The sequence below is a fragment of the Solanum stenotomum genome, unplaced genomic scaffold (assembly GCF_019186545.1).
Source record: "Solanum stenotomum isolate F172 unplaced genomic scaffold, ASM1918654v1 scaffold5027, whole genome shotgun sequence".
Taxonomy (NCBI): domain Eukaryota; kingdom Viridiplantae; phylum Streptophyta; class Magnoliopsida; order Solanales; family Solanaceae; genus Solanum; species Solanum stenotomum.
In genome coordinates, this window is record NW_026035526.1 from 6452 (window position 1) to 32923 (window position 26472).

Sequence of the window (26472 nt, forward strand, 5' to 3'; positions counted from 1 at the left end):
TTTACATATATATATAGATGAGAGACTCAAAACTAACTGACTGACTGTCTGTCTATGAAGCCTCTAAAATACTGAGATGGATGTTGGGACAGACCCCGCAACATCCTAATAAAACAAAAACTAAGAACACAAAATAATTGAGTCCTCCGGAATGCAAGGAGGCTCACCACTGACTCTGGAGTGCTCAGCTGGATCAACGACGTGCAGGATGCTGATCCGGGGTACCTATATCTGCATCATAATAAGATGCAGGCCAACTGGCATCAGTACATGGAATGTACGAGTATGCGAGCTGAAAAACTAAGCAACAAAGGCTAGAAGAAAATCTGGAAGAAACTGAATAGCTTACCTGGCTCAACTCAACTCAACCTGACTGACTTCTTTCAATATAAGGCAATTTAAAACAAGTGCGATATAAAAAAAGACTGTTTAAAACATGCTATAAACTCTGTGTGTATACAAAGATACAATAAGCCTGAAATGTATATAGAAATACAATGAACTGTTGTATATAAAAATACAATAATCTCTGTGTATGAAAATACAATAACTGCTGTGGGAGTTTCTCTAACCGACAACCATCACGTAAGAGTTATAGTGATGATACAGCGATCAATCTCACGCTGCCAGAGCATCTTATACCCGGCCAAAGGTATAAGACCTGAACTGCCTAATGGATCCACTAGCCTAATCTGAAAAGGATTCATCTAAGAAGTATGATCCTTTTCTACCCATGGTGGCTAACATGGTTTTATGGGGGCTGTGGGTTCTTTGAATGCTCCCCCAATTCGGTGCTCGATACTACTCCCAAAAATGTACTGTCTCTTATGTTTTTTTAAAACATATTTATTCCTGCTGATATGAGATAATTACTCAAAAACTAGCCCGAAGGCTCTTTGGAAATCTCAGTTTCCAATCTTGTTTAGATGTAAAGACATTTCTTTAAAACTTCTTTGGGAATACATAGTTCCCTAATAACTTTGAGAAATGAACTCACTTTAAACTCTTGACTCTTTACTCTTTACTCTTTACTTGACTTGCAACTTGAGCCTTAGAATGATTCTTGTTCTACCACTAGTTATGTATTTACTTTGGGTGGTGGTGCTATTTGTTGGAAATTAAAAAACAAACAATAATTGCTAACTCTACCATGGAGGCTGAACTAATTGCTTTAGCTTCAACTAGTGAGGAAGCGAGTTGGTTTAGATATTTATTATTTCAAATACCTTATTTTAAAAAAATCAATTCCTCCTATTTTAATTCATTGTAGTAGCATCGCTGTGATTGGTAGAGTTCAAAACCATTATTACAATAGTAAATCCAGACCTATAAGGAGGAAACACAGTAATGTAAGGTCCTATTTGACAATTGGTACTATTAATGTTGATTATGACAAATCTTGTGATAATCTTGCAGATCCTCTTACTAAAGTCTTAACAAGAGAAAAGGTCTGGAGCACATCGAGGGGGATGAGATTGAAGCCTATAAATTCTTGAGTCATATATGAGGAAACCCAACCTGGGGACTAGAGATCCTATAACCAGGTTCAAAGGGAAAACTAATCATATGATGACTTGTTGTGAAAAATGCACTATTTTTTTTATTTACTCCCTATGATGTGAGTCAGGGGCGGACCTAGGTTGTGTCTAGGGGGTTCACCCTAGACTTTTAAACCCGAAACCCGAACCCCCTCGATCGAAAAATTACGTTATATATATAGAGCCAAATTCTGATTTTATGTGTACATATATTAAAATGAACCCCCTGAAAATAAGTGAGAAACTTTAGCTCAATGGATAAGGGGTTCAACAGTAGCTTTTACGTCGTGGGTTCAAATCCCATGCACAGTAATTCCTCTTCTCTTATTTTTTTACCCTTTTTAATGCATGGAATTGGGCTCAACTTTTGGGCTTGGATCATCTTCTCTTTTTCATTATTTTTTCTCTTTTATGTCATTTTTTTTCTATTTGTTTTTGTTTAAATTTATTAGACACATTTTTTTTATTCTTCTTATATCTATTAGTCATTTTATTTCAACATAATTTTATGTACAACTCTTTAAAAATGATGAATTATATTTATAAAGATAAATTTGATGTAATTGAATGAAGAAACTAAAAATCGTCAATATCCTTTTAATAATATATATTTAATAGAATTCATGGAATTTTTTTTCTAGTTTTTTAATTCTATTATAGAGAGATGGAAACTAAACCTAGTTGATTTATTCGTCATTTTTTTTTCAACAAGTGATGACTAACCTAGTAAATTAAACTACATGAACTAAAACATTTGATGATGCCATTTATTTAGCTTCTGAATATGCATTATAATATTAGTAAATCTATAGTTACACTCTTTTAGAGAATCATGATAATTGTTCTAGTAATATGTGTTTGAATGGATACTAATTTTTAAAAAAATTAAAATGCAAAATAAAGTAAAATATTACAAAATAAAAGTATAAAAAGTACAAGAAATTTTAAGAATGTTCAATGGAGCAGGGTAAAAGTAGGAAGAAATGCTTAATGCGATACAATAAGGTAATATAAATTTAGCGGGTTAAGGTAAATATTTTTCTTCTCCGTCTCGCTTCCTTTTCCATCCTTTAATATTCATGTGTTTTAGGAATTAATTTATGTAATACAATTGATCCACTAATTTTTTTTAATCAACGTAGCTTTGTTCTCAATATCTTTGATTAGTTTGGTGTTAACTTTTACCAACCAATGAGATACATTGTACAAAAAGCATGTCGGGGTTACTACGCTCACCACACACTTACATTGCCACATGAGCTTCTTCTTTAAATTTCGAACCCCTGAGCTTAATTCATGGATTCGCCACTGATGTGAGTGCATTGTTTACTGTAGTAATTTGTGAAGGTTGAGTTGATAAAACTCTTAGTTAATATCTGTAGCCCGTATGGGTGGAGTGTTAAACTTACAGAAGCACTCTCAACAGATTTCACCTATTTGAGTGTGGAAGTAGGTCGCTTCCTATGAGAATTGAGTTTATTCTCAAAAGCACTCATGAAACCGGGATAGCACAAGGTCGTAACGTGCTGGCTTTTAAAGCTCATGCCAACACCTTGATTATTATGTGTGAGTAGTGATATTTTATTTCCCTTAAGGAGTCATAGTTCAAGTCTGAGACCACTATGACTCTGGAGTAAAAGTTACTGTTTCACTAAGTGGAGGTTCAATGCAGAGCACACCTTCATTATGCATAGTAGTCTTCCTTCAGCTGATAGTCTCTCATATTTAATATTAAAATGAGTGGGGATTGTTGGTCTTTTCAACATTTTAATATTTATTTATTATTAAATTGTCTCACATAATTATGTCATAGGCTTAATAGCCATTCTGCCACAATGAAGATGGAATAGAGGACGTGGGAGTTATATGCATTTGTGCCTAATTACTTAGTGGTCAATTAATGACCAGAGGCGAACCCAAGATTTAAAAAGTTTGGGTGCACCAATAATATCTTAATTTAAGCATTAGCGAATTTTTCAATGACGATTAGTGAATAATAGCGAATTTTTTAATGATGATTAATGGATAATGTCTTTTTCAATGATGATTAATGGATAATAGCGAATTTTTTAATGACGATTAATGGATAATGTCGTATTTGATTAGTATTAGCGAATTTTTCAATGATGATTAATGGATAATAGCAAATATTTTAATGACAATTAATGGATAATAGCAAATTTTTTAAGGACGATTAATGGATAATAGCGAATTTTTTAATGACGATTAATGGAAATGTCGTATTTGATTAGTCATTGATAGTTATTAGATGGTCATGAGTTCGAATCCCCCTATTTAAAAAATTTGATGTTATAAATAAACCCTATCCCCCTATTTAGCAATTTTGATGTTATAAATAAACCCTTAAATTTGTAATAAAAAGAGTAAAAAACAGTAAAAAATAAGTTGTTAACCAGGATTGAAACCGGGTTGCAAGGGTGGATTTCTTCGCTTCTACCAACAAACCAAAGCAGTTTTATGTTTTAGGGTGCACTCTTTAGTATATTTCCTTTTTCTATCAGTTTCTTGAGATAGATATGCATATATATATGATTTTTTCCGAACTTAACGGGTGCACGTGCACCCCACCTATGCATGTGGGTCCATCTCTGTTAATGACCATAGGCATTATGCACTTTGCTGCTTTCTGGTGAACATTGACAATTGTCAAAGTGTAACATTTGCATGTTGGTGCATTTGTTACCCCTCACATTTATTTCATTATTTTACTCCTCCATTATACCTTGTAACTCCTAAAGTCATTTACCTTCAATATTAACTACCACATTATCTTCTTAGACTTTCTCAATTATAAATAGTGGTGGTCTTCATTTGGTTTAGGATACACAAGAAAAATATAGAGTGAAAAAGTTAGTCCAAAAAAGAGAGTTCTTATTAGTTGAAGGGAGATGTTCTTTTTGTGGAGCTTTGGACTCAACTCTTATCCAGAGTTTGTTGAGTTACACTTTGTGATTATGTTGTTGTATCTTGGAGGGGACAAGTCAAGAGTACTACTACTGGACCAGTGAAAAACATTTGTTGCAGTGAATTTGAATCTCCTCAAAGAGAGCGAAATATCTGCGCCTCAGCCTGAAGAGATTTTTATTTTCAATTGTAATCTTATAATTTTTTTTATCTTGTAATTTTTCACTAACAGTAAATATATATACAAGTGGAACCAAAATATTTTAAAAATTGAAATATCAAAATGTCCATAATTCTGCACTGGGACATTGGCTCATCCATCAGACAAGTGTGTTCAACAAAAATACCACAGCCTTTAGCACTGAACTACGGGAGAAGTTCAATATTATTTTTTGTGCACAAAACTGGAAAAAAGTTAGCACCTCCCTAATCATCCAAAGCTTGATGGTTTTTAGGTTCTTTTTATTGGAAAATAGATGTTTTCAAAAATTCAGTCACCTTCTTTGGGAATAATGCATAAGTAATTTCAACCATGGTGGTCCCTTCCTATTGGCTAGTAGTATCTCAATAATGTTCCCACGTGCCTTAGCAAAGTGGAATCACGTATGGTGCCACATCAACACAAAAGAAGTAAGAAAATATAGAAACAAATGAGTTTAGGGGGTAATAAGACCCTGGTTAAGTTTAGGTATGTCACCATGAGATTTCAGGTACAGTTTAGGGAGGTACTTATACATTATCCCACCATCTTTGATGAAGGTGTTAATCCGTTACATCAATGTTACTTGCTTTTTCATTGCTAATATCTTTAGGACTAATCAATTCAAAGCAAAATGAGACAAAGCTTAATGAACCATGAGAACACACAAAGGCTCAAAGGTATACTGTCTTAATAATAATATAACAACCGCAAGCTGACTAGTCATATATCAACTTGCTACATATATAGTTTCAATCGTATGTTGCTCGATTTGTAAAATCAAGTTTTTGGTAATAAAGGAAGCAGAAGCGACAACTACATTGAAGAATCAGGATGAGGATAAAGAGTTGGCAATGTCAATCACAAATCGGTAATTGACATCAGATTTTGCAAATCGTTCCATGGCCATATTGATGTTGTCCACTGAAATCAGCTCGATATCTGCAGTAATGTTGTGCTTTGCACAAAAGTCCAACATTTCCTGCGTCTCCTTCATGCCTCCGATGCAACTTCCTCCAACAATCTTCCTACCTGTTAGTACAATAACCAAATTTGCAAGATTAAGTATGATCCTGCACTTATGAAGGCTGAAAATTAAGGACAACATCTTGTTGTTGTTCTAAATCAGTGTGTCTTACCCAAAACTAAAGGGGAAATTGGAAGCTCCAGTGGCTTTGCAGGCAATCCAACAGTGACAAGCTTACCATCCAACTTCAGTAAACTGAGCAACGGAGCCAATGGATGAACCACAGCAATTGTGTCCATGATGTAATCCATGGTATTCGCAGCAGCCTGCATAGACAACCACCAAAACAAAATGTCCATAAAACAACTTACCTTGAGCCAGTCGACACATATGAGATAGAAAGATGATGGATCTAGTAGTTGTGAGCTAAGATATTAATAGTTGGAAATAATTATGCAAACGGAAACCAGAAAACAAGCAACTAAGCTTAATGTAACAATTTAAATATACAAACAATGCTTATTATATAGTGGGACCCCAACTAACTTGTGATTGAGCTACAGGAGGATTCATATAGTCAACCTTAACTAATTTGGTATTGATGCATATTTGCTGTAAAAATGCTTACGTTATGGACTGCTGACTCAATACATTCTAGTTTATTCATCAACAACTTTATTTCCAAGTTTTTGTTGCAATGTTATCAATAAACATTCACAATGAACATCACCTGTTTAGGATTTTTAAACTTTTATTTACTTTCATTTCTTTTTCCATTGACGTACCTTCAATTTTGAAGGATCACTACTTAAAAAGAAAGCGTCTGCACGAAGCTTCTTGATGGCCGCATCTTCCTTCTTTGGAGAGGTGCTGATGACAGTAACTTTTAATCCAAAGGCCTTTCCAATTTTCACAGCAATGTGACCAAGGCCACCTAATCCAGCAACACCCAAATGCTTACCTGGTTCGGTCATACCATAGTACTTCATCGGGCTGTATACAGTGATCCAGCACATAATAAAGGTGCCCCAGCGTCAGAAGGTAGGTTGTCAGGAAATTGAAGAACTAACTGCTGATGAGCAACTATCATATCCGAGGAGTTAATATTTTTAAAAGGTCACTCAACTTTGAAAATTTATCTAGTAAAATAATTGAATTTTATTTTGTATCAATAAAATCACTCAACTTAGACTTTTATTTCAATAAAATCACTCTTATTGTTTTTTGACTTGTCTACCACAATATACCTCTAAATGTGAATTTCCTTCATCTTCCTCCTTTTTTTCCCTTATAATTCTCGTCAAAATTAATGAACTGACTCAATGTATTAACTCTTAACAAACATGAAAATCAAAATTGTTCAATTCATACTAATAAGGACTATTCAAGCTAATAAATTGACAATCTATGACGAGATCCCATTCCCAACTTCATCAACAAAGATCATCTCCAAAACAAGCCAAACAAAGCTCTTATATATTGTTTTTAATTTTAATCCCAACACATTTTAGCTGAACTTCACAACATCTTCTATTTCTTTTTGGGGTCTCTTTATTTTTTTGAAAAACTCTTTATAACTAATTAATCATAAGCAAATTAAAAAAAAAAAATTAAATCCATGAACTGCCTGAGTGTGGTAAAGTTTCAACCAACATACAATAATTAAAAGAAAATTTATAATATTGCTCCAATTCTGGAGGAATTAATATTTATATTGCAAAAGTTGTCAAATCGGAAATTTCATTGTACAGGTTATCTGGCACTATATTTGACAGAATGAATTTATTCACTCTTAAATGCTTAGAATTAAAAGTGATTTTATTGATACAAAGATTTAAGTTGAATGATTTTATTGATACAAATGCCGAAGTTGAGTGATTTTTTGATACAAAATAAAGTTTAATGACTTTGCTAGATAAATTCATAAAGTTGAGTGACCTTTTGACATATTAACTCCATATCCGAGTAACCGCCATAAGTATTTGTACCATCATGGTCTGTGGAGTTGTAGGTAAATTTCATTTTGGGACAATAGTTCTCCAAGCTCTGTTCACAGATGTCACATGTTTGACAGGAGCCTACAATCGGTCACCAACCTTGAACTTATGGACACTACTGCCAACTGCTGTCACGAGACCAACAATTTGATGCCTGCACACAAATAAGTTATTTATGCTGTAATATAAGCTAAAACTAACACTTGTGACATTAAATTGAAATATTCATGAAAAATTCAAGATATTGTTGACTACGTACCCCACTATTCATATTGAGATATCAATTAGTTAGTTAATTAACTGATTAGTTGATATGTCAATGTGATCATTAGTTAGTTTGTTCACATTGTCAGTATTGCCTTTACTTATTGAGCAAGTTGTAGGATCTATATAAATAGAATGTACTCAGCTGTAATAGTTAATTCAATTGATTCAATACAAACAAAGCAGTTTCTTCTTTGTTTCTCTCATACTCCTTCAATGGAGTTCTGCAGCATACTAGCTAGCTGACTCTCTTATCTGTTAATCATTAGTTTCACATGGTATCAGAGCCTTGTTACTCTTACTAGATTCGTCATCTCTGTTTTCCGGTAGCGTCAATTTGATTCTTAGTTGCAATTGTTTAAGGATTCATCAGATCTTGCAACCATGGTGTAAGTTGCAGACCCCAGTACCAGTTCTACAGGAAGTAATGTCATCGATGTAAGCAATCCTCTTTACATTCATCCATCTGATGGTCCTAGCCTGCCTCTTGTTCAGGTTGTATTTGATGGAATCGGTTATAGGTCTTGGAGGAGAAGTGTAATGAGATCCCTCTCTATGAAGAACAAGTTAGGGTTCATTAATGGTGAGGGTAAGAGACCTGCACTCAATTCTCCTCAATTTTGACAGTGGGAAAGATGTGACAATATAGTCACATCTTGGATCCTCAAGTCTCTTGGAAAAGAAATTGTTGATAGTGTAGAATATGTTTGTGATGCCTTAGAATTGTGGAAGGAGTTGGAGGACAGATATGATCAAAAAAATGGGGCTAAGTTGTACCAGATCCAAAAGGAAATCAATGATTTAAGTCAAGGTGTGCTTGATGTGACTGTGTATTAAACTAGGATGAAGAAGCTATGGGAAGAATTGAACAATCTGAGTGCTAAAGATCAATGTAGTTGTGTGTGCAACTGTGGAGGAAAAGAGAACATACATAAGGCAGAGCAAGATAGGAGGCTCATTCAATTTCTTATGGGATTGAGTGAGGTGTATACTATAATCAGAGGTAGTTTATTGATGATGAATCCCTTGCCATCTATGGCCCAGGCATTTGCTTTGTTGGTTCAGGAGAAAAAACAAAGGGAGTTCAAACCAAATAACCAAATGTTTGCAGAGGCATCAATGAATTCTTCTATGCATGCTAACTCATCAGGATCTTCAAGTGGAAGCAGTTTAGGACTAATTTCTCTCCCACTAATAACTACAATGGCAAACCAAGATCTTTCTGTGATCATTGTAAGAAACCTGGTCACACTAAAGATAGGTGCTACAAGCTACATGGTTATCCTCAGGCTAGTACCACTGGGAATGGACAAGGTAACAATGGTTATAACAACCACGACAAGTATAACAATAATCAAAGGACAATATAATAATCAGTTTCACAGGTCTGCTAAGGGAAAAGGGATAGCAGCACATGCTTTTGGCATAGATATTGAATCTAACACGGGAAACATTGATGAATCCTCAAATTCTGACCCCAATCTTACCAAGGATTAGTATGGACAACTCCTTAATCTGCTGCAACACTTTCAGTTAGGATCTGCAGGAGAAGCTACTAAAGATCAGCTTGTGAATGGTGCTGCAAATTTTGCAGGTATGATAGCTTGTAACTCATTTGTTGATTTTGACAAACTTTCATGTGGATGTTTCAAATCAAAGACTGACTTGTGGATACTAGACTCAGGGCTACACATTACATGACCTACAATAAGAACCATTTTTTTGATATTATTTTCTTGCCATATCCCTTGTTAGTCAGCTTGCCTAATGGATACAAAGTGAAGGTAACTGAAGTTGGAAATGTAAAACTTACATCAAAGATCACATTGCATAAAGTTCTTTTCATTCCATCCTTCAAATATAACTTGATTTCCATCAATTCTTTAGCACTTCATCTAAATGCCTTGTTTCTTTTTCTAATTCCTCTTGTATGCTGTAGGGCCCTTCAATGAAGAGGCCTCTGGAGATTGGTAGAGTACAAGATGGATTTTATCTGCTTTGCTCAGCCTGTCTGAAAAAGAGCTGCTCCAACACTTCTTTGAAAAACTCAAGTCAATATGTTAGTTTGCATAGTACTGTTGTAGGCCATAAATGTCAATGTTCTTCTCAATTATGTACTTCCTCAGCAAATGTAGAATGCCCTTTGTCTACTGTTTCTTCTTCATGTCATGTTGTTCCATCTGTAATAAATACTACTCATAATAGAAGTGATTCTGTTTCAATACCCAGTCTGTCTCATTCCTTTAATCTGTCTCATGAAGTTAATACCAATGCAGACCTCTTGTGGCCCCATAGACTTGGACATGTTCCTTTTGCAAAAATGAAAAATATACCATCCATTCCTGTGAAGTTCTCACATAAGCAACCTTTTACATGTACCATATGTCCCATGGCAAGGCAAAATAGATTACTATTTCCCACCAAGACTGGTAGAACTACCAAGATTTTTGAACTGCTCCATGTGGATTTGTGGGGACCATATCATGTGGAAACCCATGACAATTTTAGATATTTTATCACCTTAGTTGATGACTTTAGCAGGTCCACTTGGACTCACCTATTGAGCTTCAAGAGTAAAGCATTACACATTATTAAATCATTTGTCAATATGGTTGAGACTCAGTTCAAAACCACCATAAAAGCCATAAGGATAGATAATGGCCTAGAATTTGTGAACCAAGAATCCACCCTCTTTTTTCAATCAAAAGGAATTATTCACCAAAAATCATGCCACTACACACCACAACAAAATGGTGTAGTAGAAAGAAAACACAAATATCTCCTAGAAACTGCTAGGGCACTCCTTTTTCAATCCAAACTACCTATTAAGTATTGGGGAGAATGTATACTTACAACAACCTTCATCATTAACAGACTTCCCCCTGTTGTTCTTCATAACAAATGCCCTTTTTCTTTACTGTATAATCAAGAGCCTCAATATTCTCACATGAGAAGTTTTGGCTGCCTATGTTATCCTACCACTCCTAAGTCACATAGAACCACCAAGCGCAGCCCCCACATATGTTTGTAGGTTATCCATTTGCAGACAAAAGGTTATATAGTACTAAGTCTGGCTTCTAACAAGATTTATGTGTCTAGGGATGTTACATTTCATTAGGCAATCTTCCCTTTTTCTATGACTAAATCAACTCACCCTCTCACTCCTGTGGTAAATGATTCTGTTCCTACTTTTTATTATCTTACTCCTACAACTGTTCCTTCTGATAACATTCAGTGTAATCCTGACCCTGAAAATATGCAATGTGATCATGATCATACAGACACTACAGTTCCAACTGTGTTACCACCATTATATGTTCATCCTTCATCAGACCGTATTACATCTATTAGAAAGTCTACCAGAATCCATAAGCCACCAGCTTATCTAGATGATTACCTATGCAATATACCTCATTCCACAACTACATTACCACCTCATTCACTACATGCATCTTTTTCTAACCACCATCATATTGCCTCTAAGTTTCTGCATCCTGATAGCCAGTCTCTTATATTGAGTATCTCACATGAAAGTGAGCCAGCTTCATATGATGTAGCGACTATGGATCCTGCATGGCAGACAACTATGACACAAGAACTATCTGCCTTACATGATAATGATACTTGGGTTCTGATCATGCCTTTACCCTTTGGAAAGAAAGCTATTGGGTGTAGATGGGTATATAAGATCAAACACAGAGCTGATGGTAGCATAGAAAGGTACAAAGCTAGGTTAGTTGTTAAAGGTTATACTCAGCATTATGGAGTTGACTACACAGATTTTTTCACCTATTATTAAGATGACTACAGTGAGAGCTCTAATTGCCACTGCTGTGAAGAAACACTGGAACATTTATCAATTGGATGTGAATAATGCCTTTCTCCATGGGGAGTTAGATGAAGAGGTTTACATGGATATTCCACCAGGCCTAAATATTCAAACTAAATGATTGGTTTGTAAGCTCAATAAGTCACTAATGGTCTAAAGCAGGCTAGTAGGCAATGGTATGCTAAGTTGTTTGATGCCCTCAGTTCCAGGGGATACACTCATTCTTTAAATGACTATTCTCTATTTTATAGAAAGAATGGCCCATCTACTGTCTTCATAGCTGTGTATGTGGATGATATCCTGCTGACAGGTACTAATATTGAAGAAATTGATACTCTAAAAGGTTTTCTCCATAATTAGTTCAAAATTAAAGATTTGGGGAAACTGCATTATTTCTTGGGGTTGGAAATCCTTTACACTGAAGTTGGATTGCTCATTTCACAAAGGAAATTTGTTCTTGATCTTCTCAAAGAGTACCATTGTTCTGAACTCTTCAGCCTCACCTTACCACTAGATGTGACAATCAAACTCAAAGGAAATAAGGGGAAGCCTATTTCTGATCCTAGTGCATACAAAAAATTAGTTGGGAAGCTTAAATTTTTAATCAATACCAGATTAGATATTGCTTATAGAGTTCAGCACCTTAGTCAGTTCATGCAAGACCCCAGAGAACCACATATGAAAGATGCATACCATATGTTGAGATATCTCAAGAGAGATCCCACCTTAGGATTGCTTATGACTTCTACTGATGATTACAATGTGCAGGCTTTTTGTGATTCAGATTGGGGTGCTTGCCTTGATTCCAGGGTATATTGTACTGCTTGGTTCCAATCCTATAAGCTGGAAATCTAAGAAATAGGAAACTATATCTTTTTTCTCAGCTGTATAGATCCCTTCGAAAGGTGGTTGGACAACTAGTTTGGTTAGATAGACTATTTGAAGAGCTCACCATTCCTCGAAGCAGACCTTTTCCTATCTTTCGTGACAGTCAATCAGCTTTACAGATTGCCAGAAATCCTGTGTTCCACGAAAGGACCAAACACATTGAGATCGATTGTCATTTTGTACGAACTAAGCTACAAGAAGGTCTTATCTCATTGCATCACATTTGAACTCATGACCAGCTGTCTGACATCCTTACTAAGGCCCTTACAGGAGTCAAACATTTAGTAGTTTTGGACAGTTGGCTGTGTTGGTCTCACCTCCAACTTGAGGGGGGAGGGGTATTGAGATATCAATTAGTTAGTTAATTAACTAATTAGTTGATATGTCCACATCATCATTAGTTAGTTTGTTCACATTGTTAGTATTGCCTTTACTTATTGAGCAAGTTGTAGGATCTATATAAATAGAATATACTCAGTTGTATTAGTATTGCCTTTACTTATTGAGCAAGTTGTAGGATCTCTTCTTCATTTCTCTCATACTCCTTCAATGGAGTTCTGCAGTTCTTCAACATACTAGCTGACTCTCTTATCTATTAATCATCAGTTTCACAATTCAAAGTGATTCTAAGAACTAGTCAACTTTTCCTGAATTTAATGTATATGCTTTCTACCAAAATAATGGTAGTTCAAATCTGGATATCAGAGAATAGGTACAAGCACTTCTAATTACAACTAAGAACAGACCTAAGTTTCTAAGAAACACTATCATGTGTATATACATATATACACATGATTTTTTTTTCAAAGTTAATGAGTGCACCTGCACCACATGTGGATCCGCCTCTACTCCAGTATATACATTGACTAGACCAGATTTGGCTCCCCTCCAATAGCCCATATGAAACTAATGAATGATTAGATTGATTTGCTAAAACCAACTTTTGGAACTACAGTCAATAATTATATTTTTTTCTCCTTTACAACCCACTTTCTTCTTTTGCATTGAGTAATTCGCCATCAATAATAGAAAGGGAAGAAGAGCAACTACATTCAGGTTAACTTTTGCAAAATCAAATGTCAAAATGAAGAAGTATCGTCCTATCTTGTTTATCTATTTTTGACTTGAATAGAAAGGAAAAGGGAACTTTTTGGTTGCTGGAGAAAATGTAAAATTATGGGATTTTTACCAATATTTCTCCATTGATGAATCTCAATCAAAGTATAATTTTTATTTATTTTTTCATCTTTTAACTCTGTCCTCCTCTTCAAATATGAAAAATTTAAGAAATTATATCAAACCTAATTAATACACTATTGTAGTTCCAAACAAGCTTCAACTTATGAATTTGCTACATAAATTAAAACAAATGTTTTTAGCTTTTTAAAGCCTAGAAAAGTTTTCTGAGTTGTAATTGATTAGATAAAGGACCAATATCAACTTTCGCTTTTCCATACTTATTAGCCTACCATGAAAGCAATTTCAGCATAAAATTTCTCCTAAAACTTCAAATCTAGTAAGACAGGAGGAACCCGCTCGTACTCATTTGAGTTTTAACTTATTGAAATTTTCAATTTTTGATAGATCTAAAGGGAGAGGAGAGGCTTGGAGTCTAGTGGTGGAGAGAGAAAGAAAGATGGAAGTTAATATTTGAACATGATTAAAATGGATGGTTTTACCAAATAAATCTGAACCATCCATTAATTTAAGAGACACATGTAGCAATATTAACCCCCTTCAAGAACAAAATCCAACTAGACCTGCTACTAACTACACTTCAAGAAGCTAACCATAAATCATGAACTAATCTAAATTATTTACATTTTGTAATCTACAATTCTACACCAACAAAAAAGAGTTGCTTTAGTGTGTAATTGTTGATATCACCTAATATATCAATATAGAAAGGGCAGCTTAGTACTTACTTCTATCTAGTTGTTAAGAAGTAGTTAATTTGTTAGTTAGTTACTAAGTCAGTTAGTCAGCTACTGTGTAAATGAGTCAGTTGTGATTCATCATAAAAGGATCACACACAATGTATTTGAGATTAGATTGAATATAATGCGCTAATCACTTTACTAATTTTTTATCTTTCTACCCTCTGCATCCTCTTAACTTCTCCTCTTATTAAGGAATTATGTATCAATTCATGAATAACAACATGGTATCAGAGCAACTACAACTGTTGAGTTAACATGGCTAGTATGACTACTGAAGGATATTGGGTTAATCATCACACAAACCACCACAGTTGTAACTGACGAGTCAATAAATTGGACTCATTTAGGGTTTTATTTTAATAGAAATAGTGTCCTTGAATGCTTGTTTTATCTCAATACCTGATTAAAATGCTAAAGTTTTAGGCATTTAAAGTTTTAGTGGAAGCATGGATACTAAGGCACAAAACAGAGCAAATAGGGCTGAAAAGAACAAGAAATGGAATCCTGCAGATCGCCAAGTTCAACTTGGTGAGTCACGAAAATGACATGAACCGCCCTTCGTTCCAGTACGTGAAGCATTGAAGGAAGTGGATCAAAAGGCGAGGAAAGGAGCAGTCGGCGAGTCACCGATCAGTTCCGTGAAGCAGTACTATACCGCCCAATGATCCAGAATGCGAGGATGCTAAAGGCAAGACACTGAAGGCGATGAGCTGACCAAAAAGCAGATCGCCGAGTTCATCGGCGATCTCGACTAATGTCGCCGAACAATCCTCCGCAGCACAATCTATGAAAACTATAAATACTAGTTAGAATTGTAGTCTTGGTGTGGAAAAATTATTATTATTATTTTCACTTTAGAACATACTATAGCTGATATTTTTTTCTCTCAAGTCTGGAGAGGGTTTTGTGGAGACTTAAAGAAATGAGTTCTTCTTCCCCAAGTTGGAAGTAGGACGTACTTCTCTATTCATTTTCCTTTGCTGAATTTAAGGTTTAATTTCTTATACCTAGTTGATTTCATTATCATGTTAGATATAATTTCTTATTTCTTTGATCTGTGGCTAAAAACCCCCAATTTTGGGATGTGATTTAGCAAATATGGGTTGATATTCTTGTTGGGTCTTGCTTGCTGATAGGTTAGATGTATTTTAATGGTGATTTCACCTAGTGGTTGTGGTTTAATCTAAAGGGTTTGTAGTTGCAAATACAAAGTCACCCATGTGTTTTCGACTTGCCCGAGAAGGAGGTCGTGAAACCAAAACCATTAGACTGATGGCCTAAGGAGTGGGTCGACATGAAGTTCAGCCCGATAGGGTGAGCCCTAGTCCCATATACTAACACTCAGCTCGAGAGAGTGAGTGGGATAAGGCATAGGCTGGTCTTCTTGCGGCAAATAGGTGTCCGAGAGGAACACATTTGAAATGGGGTAAGTTGCCCGAGAGGGAACTTATTTCCATTTAAAGCTTAGCCTAGTCACTATTATTTTGTAAATTTCCTATCGAAAGCATGTACCCAACAATTTATCTCAACTTATATTGCGGTCACTCCCTTTAATTTACAATGTCTTTTATCGCAAATGTCTTTAGCTACGACTAGTTAGAATGTAAATTCTATTTGTCTATCAATTCTCAAAACCGCTCCAATCCCTTAGGACACGACCCCAACCCTTGGTTAGGTTACTATATTATCGATGATCGTAGACACTCATACCGTAGGATAGTGTCGTTGGTCACGATAAGCATCAAAATGGCGTCGCTGCCGGGGAATGGTGTTATTTGAGAATTTTTAGTCTAATAGAATTGTTGTTCTTATTAGTAGTAGTTTACTCACCTAATTTTTAGTTTTGTCTAGTTGTTTGCGTGTTGAGGCAGGACAATGAGTATACATGATGGAGAAGGTGGACCAATGGAGCACCTTCCAGCAGAGGTGATGAGGCTCAGGGATCACATCCTAAATTTCAAGCATCCAGAAGGAGAACCCTTTCATGAGTCGTGGCTGCGATTTAAAACATTATTGATGCAATGCCCAACTCATGAAATACCCGATTTAGTTCTACTGGAATGCTTTTACAGAGGTCTAAGTCCCGGAAACAGAGAAATAATGAACCAACATATGCCAAGTGGCCGTGAAAAATACCCCTATGAGACCGCAGCCAAATTCCTTGACCTTGCAGCTAAAATCAACAAGGACACTGAGAAGGACCAGCAATTGATCATTTTGCTAAGTTAGATGGATAAATTGACTCACAATATCAAGGAATTGGAGATGGTGTCCAGAGATCAATGTAAATGCAAACCACACTGAGCAGAGAGGATCTATGGACAGTGAAAATAAGCGTATCGAAGATATGCTATTAACCATTCTTCATAAGCTAAATGAACAAGATAGAGTGCTAGAAAAGATTAGAGAAAGTGTAGAAGTGCTAAATCAGATGAGTAACTCTCACTCTAGATCTATCCAGCTAATCAAACTCTCCTAAGTCATGTGCTTTGTTGCTCCCCAATATACACGCAACTGTATGTGGTCGCGCAAGTAATATAGCTTCTTAAAGAAACGAGTTATCGTTCCCAAGGGACTTATGATCAACTTATATTCACTTACTTCTACAACTAAAAGTAAAGAGTAACCTTTTCAAGAACTGAGGATTTATTGTTTATCTACTAATAATTATGCATTAATTAAAAGTAACTAATTGTGAACAACTTTGATATAATGTTTCAAACAAGTTAAAAGCAATTCCAGGGCTGCAGCATATACTGAATATCATGTATCATATTATTAGCGTAGAATTAATTTCAACTGTCAAGTTACTGGTTTATAGGGTTGATGGTATGATCTGGGTTATACACCTCTCGTCGCTTACCCAGTTAGCTATCTAACTACATCGTTGAGCGGAAATAAATAGACTAATTGGCGAGCATTTATATTTCATCCTATTTCATAACCAAGCAAAGTGTTCGTCTGGGCGTCGCTCCTGAACATTAATTACCTCAATCTAATGAATGGACCAAGCTCTCTATATTCTCTGGTCTATCTAATCTCTCATCTCTCGATTTTAAGATTAGACACTAAATTTATCTTATGTTGTGCATGCATAAAATACTAAAACAAGAATATAGAAGTAACTTATATTGACAACCGAAACTTAATCAAACAACCTCAAATAGTCAACAATCAATTCGTAGCTACAGTCCCAGAACTAGGGCGTTTAGCTACTCATGCTATTAGACAACAAGAAAATACAATCATTCATGTAATTTTCGGAAAATAGAAGAGTTAAAGAATAAAATCCTATTACAAACTTGAATTCTTGCTCTTGCACACTTAGATCAAAAGTCGAACGATGATTATGGAGCCCTAAGGATCTATTTATAATAGTAGGAAAAGTTAGGAACAAATCCTACTCAAATTAGGAATCCTATTTACTGTTTAAAACTTGGAAAAGTCGGTAAAAGAGGAACATGTCGCGCCTCTTATCGCCCTACGAACAGGCTCCAGCTGCATCAGTGTTGGCGCGACGCCTGAGAGGTGCCTCTGAATGTTGGGCCTTGGCGCGTCGCGTCTCTCAGCACACCAAAAACTCCTCTCAAACGTACCACCAGTGGCGTACTGCGCCAACCAGTGCGCTAGCCACTGGTGGTTTTTGCCTTGGCCATTTTCTTGTACATCTTTGCTCCGTCTTTCTTCATTCCAACTCCACTTCCTTTGAGAGTTCCTGAAACAACTAATTATGTGTGTAAGTGCACATTCATCCCAAGTATAACAAAAATCAAGCTAATAGANGTCGCGCCTCTTATCGCCCTACGAACATGCTCCAGTTGCATCAGTGTTGGCGCGACGCCTGAGAGGTGCCTCTGAATGTTGGGCCTTGGCGCGTCGCGTCTCTCAGCACGCCAAAAACTCCTCTCTAACGTACCACCAGTGGCGCACTGCGCCAACCAGTGCGCCAACCACTGGTGGTTTTTGCCTTGGCCATTTTCTTGCACATCTTTGCTCCGTCTTTCTTCATTCCAACTCCACTTCCTTTGAGAGTTCCTGAAACAACTAATCATGTGTGTAAGTGCACATTCATCACAAGTATAACAAAAATCAAGCTAATAGACTCAAGATTATTCCTCAATTTAAGCACTTTATGGATAATTATTGACAACTTAGGCATATAAATATGCCTAAGATCATGCTTCCTCAGCCTCATCCACATGAACAAGTGGGATCACCTAGATGCACTAGGTTCAACAACAAAAATCCAATTTAAGCATTGACTTATGTCGTGCCATGACGTTAACTAAGACGCTATTTGGGAGGCAACCCAAAACCAATTACTTGTTTTTTTAATCTTCTTGATAAAATAATAGTGCTTTGTTTGAACAGGTTGAAGCTAGGGAAGTTCTTGAAAAGATGTATGAAAGCGAGCAACAGGTTTAGTTAGCGGGTCGCCGACAAGTTCGACGAACTAAAATTCTTCCACGGTCTGACTGAAGGCATCCTCAGATGGGCTTTTGTAAAGCTCAGTGGTCTAGAAAAATTACTGGCGTATCACCAACTTTGTTGGCGATCTCGACAGAGACCACCGTTGGGATCCCTACATAAACCAAAAGTCCTGCTAACTTCGGTGAAGAAATTAGACATTCTGCGTGTCACCAAATGACTAGGCGAACTTGACTCACATCGCTGAACGTGCGGGAACTGGACGGTTTTTGCAGGTCACAGGTTTAAAAGTCCTATTTCACTCACTTTCTCTCATTTCTTCATCCTACCAAACTCACACCTGCACCCTAGTTTTATATTGCACTTTTAGAATATTGTGGTTTATTGATTTATGCGCGAATTTGGATTGCATTGTTGTCTGGCACTTCGTTAGCATCTATTCAGCATCTAAGGTTGATAGTCTGAACCTCACGTTTAAAAATATTATAATTGTACTCATTTGCATAATGATAAAAGTGTTAAACCTCTACTGAGTCTCTGAGTTACTGAAATTACATGTATTTTCTATCATAATGTGGCACCTAGTGCATTATTCGAGGAGTTCCCACTTAGCTATACTTTGAGTTGGATTGCTACTGATGGGAATAGAAGTTTCTATGTGTTTTCATTAAAATTGATTTATGTATGTGTAAGCTATATTTTATGGGGCTGCTAGGTGAGAGTCGAAATACTGGGTTGATAATGGACACGTTGAGCTGATAGGCGAGGTGACCAAATTCCGTCGAACTGCTTAACGGTTCGCCTACCAGCTCCATTTCGCTCTTAACTGCGCGTTTTATGTACTAATTGACATGTGACTCTCGGCGGTCAGCTTGGTTCCCACAATACACTTGGCGACGCACCGAGAGAGCATTTGTTCACCTTTTTCCTGCACCCTTGTATCATTTATACATCAGTTTCAATGATTAGCCTGAGAAATTCCACACCTAGAAACACCATTTTTGCTCCTATGTGAATCTATATTTAACTTAGCCTCGAAGTTTTTGCAAAAATGGCTAGATCAAAATTCACAAGGAGAGATGATCCACCAAGGCACATAAGAGCACGAGAATTTAGAAAAGATGAAAAGAAAGCAGAGCTAGCCAGACAAAAGAGCTAGCGGTGAATCAATAAATGGTGGGTGAAAGACTTCCTTGAAAGGCACCCATCAATTATTTTTTCCAAGGTTATATGGGTCATTTCCTATACATATAATACCCAAACTAGATCATTTTAATCCTAATACTAGACCCTATATAAGTCATTCTAAGTCAAAATAAACCCATTCACATCATTATTTCCAAAACCCCAAATATTTTCCCCAAAATTCATCCTCTCCAAAAATATTCTCTCTCTAGAAAAGAAGAAGAAAAAGAAGAAGAAGAAGAAGAGGGTCAAGCTAGGTCAAGTCAAGACTCCATTGTTTCAAGCTTGCTAGGCTTTATAATCAAGAATGATGGCTTATTCATTCATGGATCCCTTTCATCCAGGAAGCCCCATGTTTCCCCCAATTGTGAAGATGAATCCCAATTCTAGTTAGGGTTCCTTCCTATATTGTGGATATTGTTGTTTGTTGATCCAATTGAGTGGATAATGATCAATTATGATTGAATTAGTAGTATATCACGTTTTTAAGATAGAATTCCAAAATCTAGGGTTTTGTCTCTAAGTCATGGGTTCCTTTAAAAATTGATTTTTATGTTTGATTTAGTTCATATTATGATTGAATTGATGTTTTATTATGGTTTTATGTTGAATTCCTCCAGAACCCATGAAAACCCCACATTACTCAATTATGATCTTGTGATGTGGGTTTGTTGAATATAGAAGAATATTATGAGATTATGCTTGTAGTAGTTGAGTTAATTGAATCATGTTAATATTCATGCCTAATGTAGTAATTCTAGATGTGCTGATGGAATGTGATCTATGGTCCTTGAAGGGCAAAGTATGAGAACAATGCATGATTTTGAGATTTATGTATATATGTCTTATGAACACTTTGAGAGTAAACTGAATATGATTATGAGCTAGTGTTGTGTTGTTGGAGGTTATCCTCGTGTACACACTTATGCATGAATATGATACGATGTGATAGGTTTGTCACATGTAGTGATTCTAAGGTTGGAAGACTAGTCTCACCTATCGAATCTATGATCTTCAGTATGAGTTATGTTGGATTGAGTGTCAAGACATTCTTCCATAATTATGAACTTAAGTGAAGACTTAATATGAACTCAAATGGGAATTATGCTTAGCACAGAGTGGATATTGATATGAGATGGAAGCCCTCACGTTAGTAAAGGTCGGGTTTCTAGGAGCAATCTCTTGGGATGGAACCCCTCACGATAGTAGAGGCCGGGTTTCTAGTAGCAATCCTCTTATCCCATAAACTACGTTCCCTCGTAGGTTACTTAGCTATTGGATCCACCTAAGCTAAGATTATGGTTCTACCTTAGGCAAGTAGAGCAACCATTTTTCGGTGTGGGGTAGACACTGGATTCCATGTTAAGCTCACATGATCTATGTCGGTTAAGGCTTATTCCCACATCAAGAATATGAATTATGAACCATGGTTACTCAAGGATCTTTACTTAGCATGGGTGAGATTTATGGGGGTCTTGTTCATGCATTGCACAAGTATGCTTTAAGGGTAATTATGGTATGTTGCCATTATTATTTGATGATCTATATGTTGATTATGCTTATGATGTATGCTTAGTTTGGATTGTAGGTTTAAAGGCCATTCCAATACATGTGTAACTAAAGGTGAATGTTCCTTTGTCTATGAGAAATATGAGATCAAAAGATGGTAAATATGAATGAGGACCTAAAGTAACTTGCTTGGTACGTGGGAATATGGGGTCTTATCCATGCATTGCACAAGCTTTCCTTGAGGTGACTTATGAAGTGCTTCTCTTATGTCATGCTAAACTAGATGTTTTGATTAGGCCTATGACTATGATGTTAGCTCTTATGCTCACGACTTATGTTATTATCTCTTTTGATTATGGTATATGTCTTATCTTGACTAATGTCTCTTATATGTTTATGTTGATGATTTATGCTATACATCATATTTAGTACATTATTATACTAACGCATACTTTTGCCTACATTTTTATCAAATGTAGAGTTCGGTGATATTGACTTTCATCCTCGTGGCTAGGTTCATAGTAGCTCAATAATAGAAGTGTTGGTGAGTCCTTATAGCATCGAGGACTTGATCACCCTTTTCTTTTTATGTCTTTCTTTTATGTTTAGATTTTGTATGGGTTGTGTCCCTAAATCTTTTCAAGTATTAGATGGTTTGAGACAAGTGTAATAAGTCTTCCACTTTGCTTTAATAAAATACTTCTATTGTATTGAAAGCATGCTTTTAATTTTTATATTTTTCTATTATCGTGTGTTGTGATATGCTAAGTGGCTTACATGGGATCCTTCGGGGTTCTATGTGCCATGTTACGTCTAGGGGGTACCCCTGGGTCGTGACAAACTTGGTAATTAGAGCACAAGGTTTAGAATGGTTCTAGGTTGTCTCAAACCACGTCTAGTATAGTCTTGTTCATAAGTGTGAAGAGCACCGCATTTATGAATGAGAGGCTATTAGATGTGTAGGATACTTCACTTATTCATTCTCTAAGTCGGTCTATGGAGTTTTACTCTATTAGATCTTTCCCCTAATCCGTGCTCAATGGTTTTCAGGATATGACTACTACAAGGGCTAACGTTAGAAGAGATGAGGAAGACAATGTGGATCAAGAAGTTCCTCCTCAAGCTCCAATTAACCCTTTGGAAGAGAAAGTAACAAGTGAGAAATTTAGGTTTGGTTTCCAAATGTTGGCTCAGGCTGGGATAGAAACTCCGGAATTTTATGGGTCAAAGATGGAGGAAAACCCTCAAGAGCTTATAGAAGAGGTCTCCAAGGTGTTGGACTTTGTAGGAGTGACTCCGGTAGAGAAGGCGGAGTTTTCTTCTTATCAACTCAAAGGGATTGCTCAAGTTTGGTTTAATAAATGGAAAAAGGCTAGACCGGTAGGAATGGGTTCCATAGAGTGGGAAGGGTTAAAGAGTGCATTTCTAGATAGGTTTTTCCCTTTAGAGATGAGAGAAGTTTTAGTGCTTCAGTTCATTAACCTTAGGCAAGGTAATATGAGTGTCAAGGAATATGCATTGAGGTTCACCCAACTGTCTAAGCATGCTCCAATTCTAGTGCCTGATCTAGCCAGCAAGGATGGTTGTTATGGTTGTGGTAATGAGGGTCACAAGATGAGAGATTTTCCAATACTTAGGGCTAAAGGGAGAGAGGCCAAGCAAGCTTCTCTTAGTGGTCTAGATTCCAATGCTCCCAAGCAAGAATAGGTTATATGCCCTCTAAGCTAGAGGTGAACAAGATTGTCCTCCAAATGTTGCTCCCAGTATGTGTTTTTTGCTTATTTAGATTCTGGTGTTGCATGTCTTTTGTGACTTGATAGACTTGGCATGATAGACTTTGATGTTATCTTTGGTATAAATGGGTTGCATTATGGTTATGTGTATTGATGGTAGAACCCGACTTAGTCATGATGAGTTTTAGGGTATGTGGATAGATTTGATGAATAAGGTGTTTAAGCAATACCTAGATATGTTGAATGAGTAGACTCATCTAAGAAGGGTAGAAGTGTAATTCACCATGCTTTAGAATCATCTTGTGCGATGGATGTGAAAGCTTAGTGGTAACTAGATCCGACCTTAGAGTTGAAAGAAATTGTGCTTTGAAAATCCGTATAGGTTTACTCCCAAGGGGGAGATAGTGTACTTCAGATATCAAGGTCGTTGAGTGTTCTTGATGTTCATGATTTAGTTTGACTTGAAATTCTCACCTTAAGAGGTGTAGTGAGTTTGGGAAGTTTAGTCCCGGTTTTGTAGGCTCATATGAGATCTTGAGTGGTGTTGGTAAGGTTACTTGTGAGCTAGATTTGCTTAATGAGTGTTACCGGTGTATCCGGTTTTCCATGTCTCTAGGATATAGAAGGGTATTGAAGTTTCGGCATTCGTAAATCCCTTAAGAAGAGTTTGGAGTTAGTGAGAACCTCTCTAATTTAGAAATATCGGTAGGGATCTTAGACCGGCAAGTTAAGAAATAAAAGAGAGCAAGGGAGTTGTTTCCATGAAGGTGTTAAGGAGTGGTCTTTTAGTGAGGGTTTTTAGGTGAGGGTGCTACTAGGGAGGCCAAGGGCCCATGAGATGTCCCGATGTCCTCATATTTTTTCCTTCTATTCCTCCTTTAGCATTTAAATTGTGAGTTCCTCATGGTTTGTGCTTATGTGAAGCCATGTTTAATTTATGTGTTTCCATGATTTCCTTATGTTATGCATGTTCTTGATGAAATTCATGTTTACTAAGATAGAAAAAATGAGTTTTCATTATTTATGTTCCTCATGTTGTTGTGCATTTAGTATGAGTTGCATATTTGACTTCATGAGATGAGTTGATGAACATGTTTTAGTATGCTTTTGAGAGTAACTACATATTGGCTCCATGATATTGTGTTGAGCATGCTTTTAGTTGGAGAAGGTAGTTCCTCCTATGAATGTGAGAAATGTTGAGCATAATGGGTTGTTAGATGTAGTTCCTACCTCCTTGTGTTGCATCGATTATGTTTGAGATGGAGTTGATGTATCCTCCTTTGAATTTTGCATTAATTTGATGTTGTATGCATGATGGACTGCTTGTCTTGAGTCTTTACTTCTGTAAGGTGTCTAGATCGTCATTCGAGGACGAATGTTCCCAAGGGCGAGATATTGTAACACCTCAAATATTCTAAGGCAAGGGTCTAAGAAAAGGTTCAAGAATGGTAAAAGAGTCCACGGTCAATGAACCCATCCTTGAATTCAAGCCTTGTGAAAAATATTCTAAGGCAAGGGTCCAAGGAAGGGTTCAAGGACGGTGGAAGAGTCCACTGTCAGTGAACCCAAGCCTTGTGAAAAAATATTCTAAGGTAAGGGTCCAAGGAAGGGTTCAAGGACGGTGGAAGAGTCTACGGTCAGTGAACCCATCCTTGAACCCATGCCTTGTGAAAAATATTCTAAGGCAAGAGTTCAAGGACGGTGGAAGAGTCCACGGTCAATGAACCCATCCTAGAACCCAAGCCTTGTAAAAATATTCTAAGGCAACGATTCACAGCCAGTAGATTTGTCCACGGATGGGTATAGACTTAGAAAAAAATCCAGGCCTTTGGTTTACGATAGCCTATACTGGTCGTGAATCAATGAATNGTGATTGAGTATGCACCTCCCTTAGTCAACCTGTACCTATTTTGCATATACTAATGTCGCATTTTTTCTTTCATGGTGTGAATCTTCCTCCAGTACTAGCTGCTATCTACAGAAGCTTTCTGGTTATGCATGATAGAAGGTTATTCTTCTTACTGTTGAATTACAAGTAGTTATAAGCAGATTTACATAGTAACTTAACTGAGCAAGAGATTAACTAATGAGTTTAGTAGCTTAAATACTTCATATAGTTTCTAAAGAGGTTGGGTCTTAGTCTTAGACTAAAATAGGAAATTTTATTGAAGCAAATGCTTTGCAGGAACATATATAGGGCTAAGTAACTTGGTACAAAGAAGTGCAAAAAAATTTGATTGCTTATATCATAATAGAACTACTGTGCTTGGTAAGTAGGATAAACCATGAGGGCAAAGCCTTACTTGTACTAGTTATTAACTAAAACAAAATGAAGTCCATTTGGATAAACTAATGAATCAAAAGTAAACATCAACCCCCACCCCATGAGCATAAATCCTATTATTATTATTACTTATTATAGTTTACAATCAATCATATTGGTCCTAGCAGAAAAGTAGTTGTCGTATCTGAAAATGAGACTGAATAGAACTCTTCCCAGATGGAAGAAATTGAATTTTAATACCAGGGACCATCTATCCAATAATCTTATAAAATTGCGCATTACAACGTATGAAAGACAAATTGTGTTGTATATTTTACTTTTAAACTTGGCATAAATACTTTAAATTAAATCTTAATTTTGTTTTATTTTCTTTTTTCACAGGTATAAAAGGGGAGAACTGAATCAAAATCGATTGCAAGCTGTGTCACCACATTATTGCTACTTTGGAAGGAACTTTTAATTATTTGTCTAAGTTTAGGAGTAATATTTAGTATATTTCAGTTAGATTTTCTTGTTATTGGACATATGTTACTTTTATTTAAGGAGTTTATAATGAGATATTATCTCAATAGAATTTTCGTTGTTTTTAATTACATGATCATGGCTGAATTTGATTATTATCTAGCATGTTTTATTGTTTAATTTTTAATTTATGCAACTCTAATTTAATAAATAATACCAATACAAAATAATTAAATGTCATTATTTATTTGTAATTAGTGACAAAATATTTTATCATCAAAAGAAATTTTTAGCAACGACTATATTAAACTTTTCAAGACAAAT

The 26472-nt window shown here is 36.1% G+C and overlaps 1 pseudogene; it reads right to left on the reverse strand.

Annotated features, from left to right (window-relative positions):
• Positions 1-5491: 5491 nt before the first annotated feature.
• Positions 5492-26472, reverse strand: part of LOC125852771 (probable mannitol dehydrogenase) — a 24403-nt pseudogene continuing 3422 nt past the window's right edge.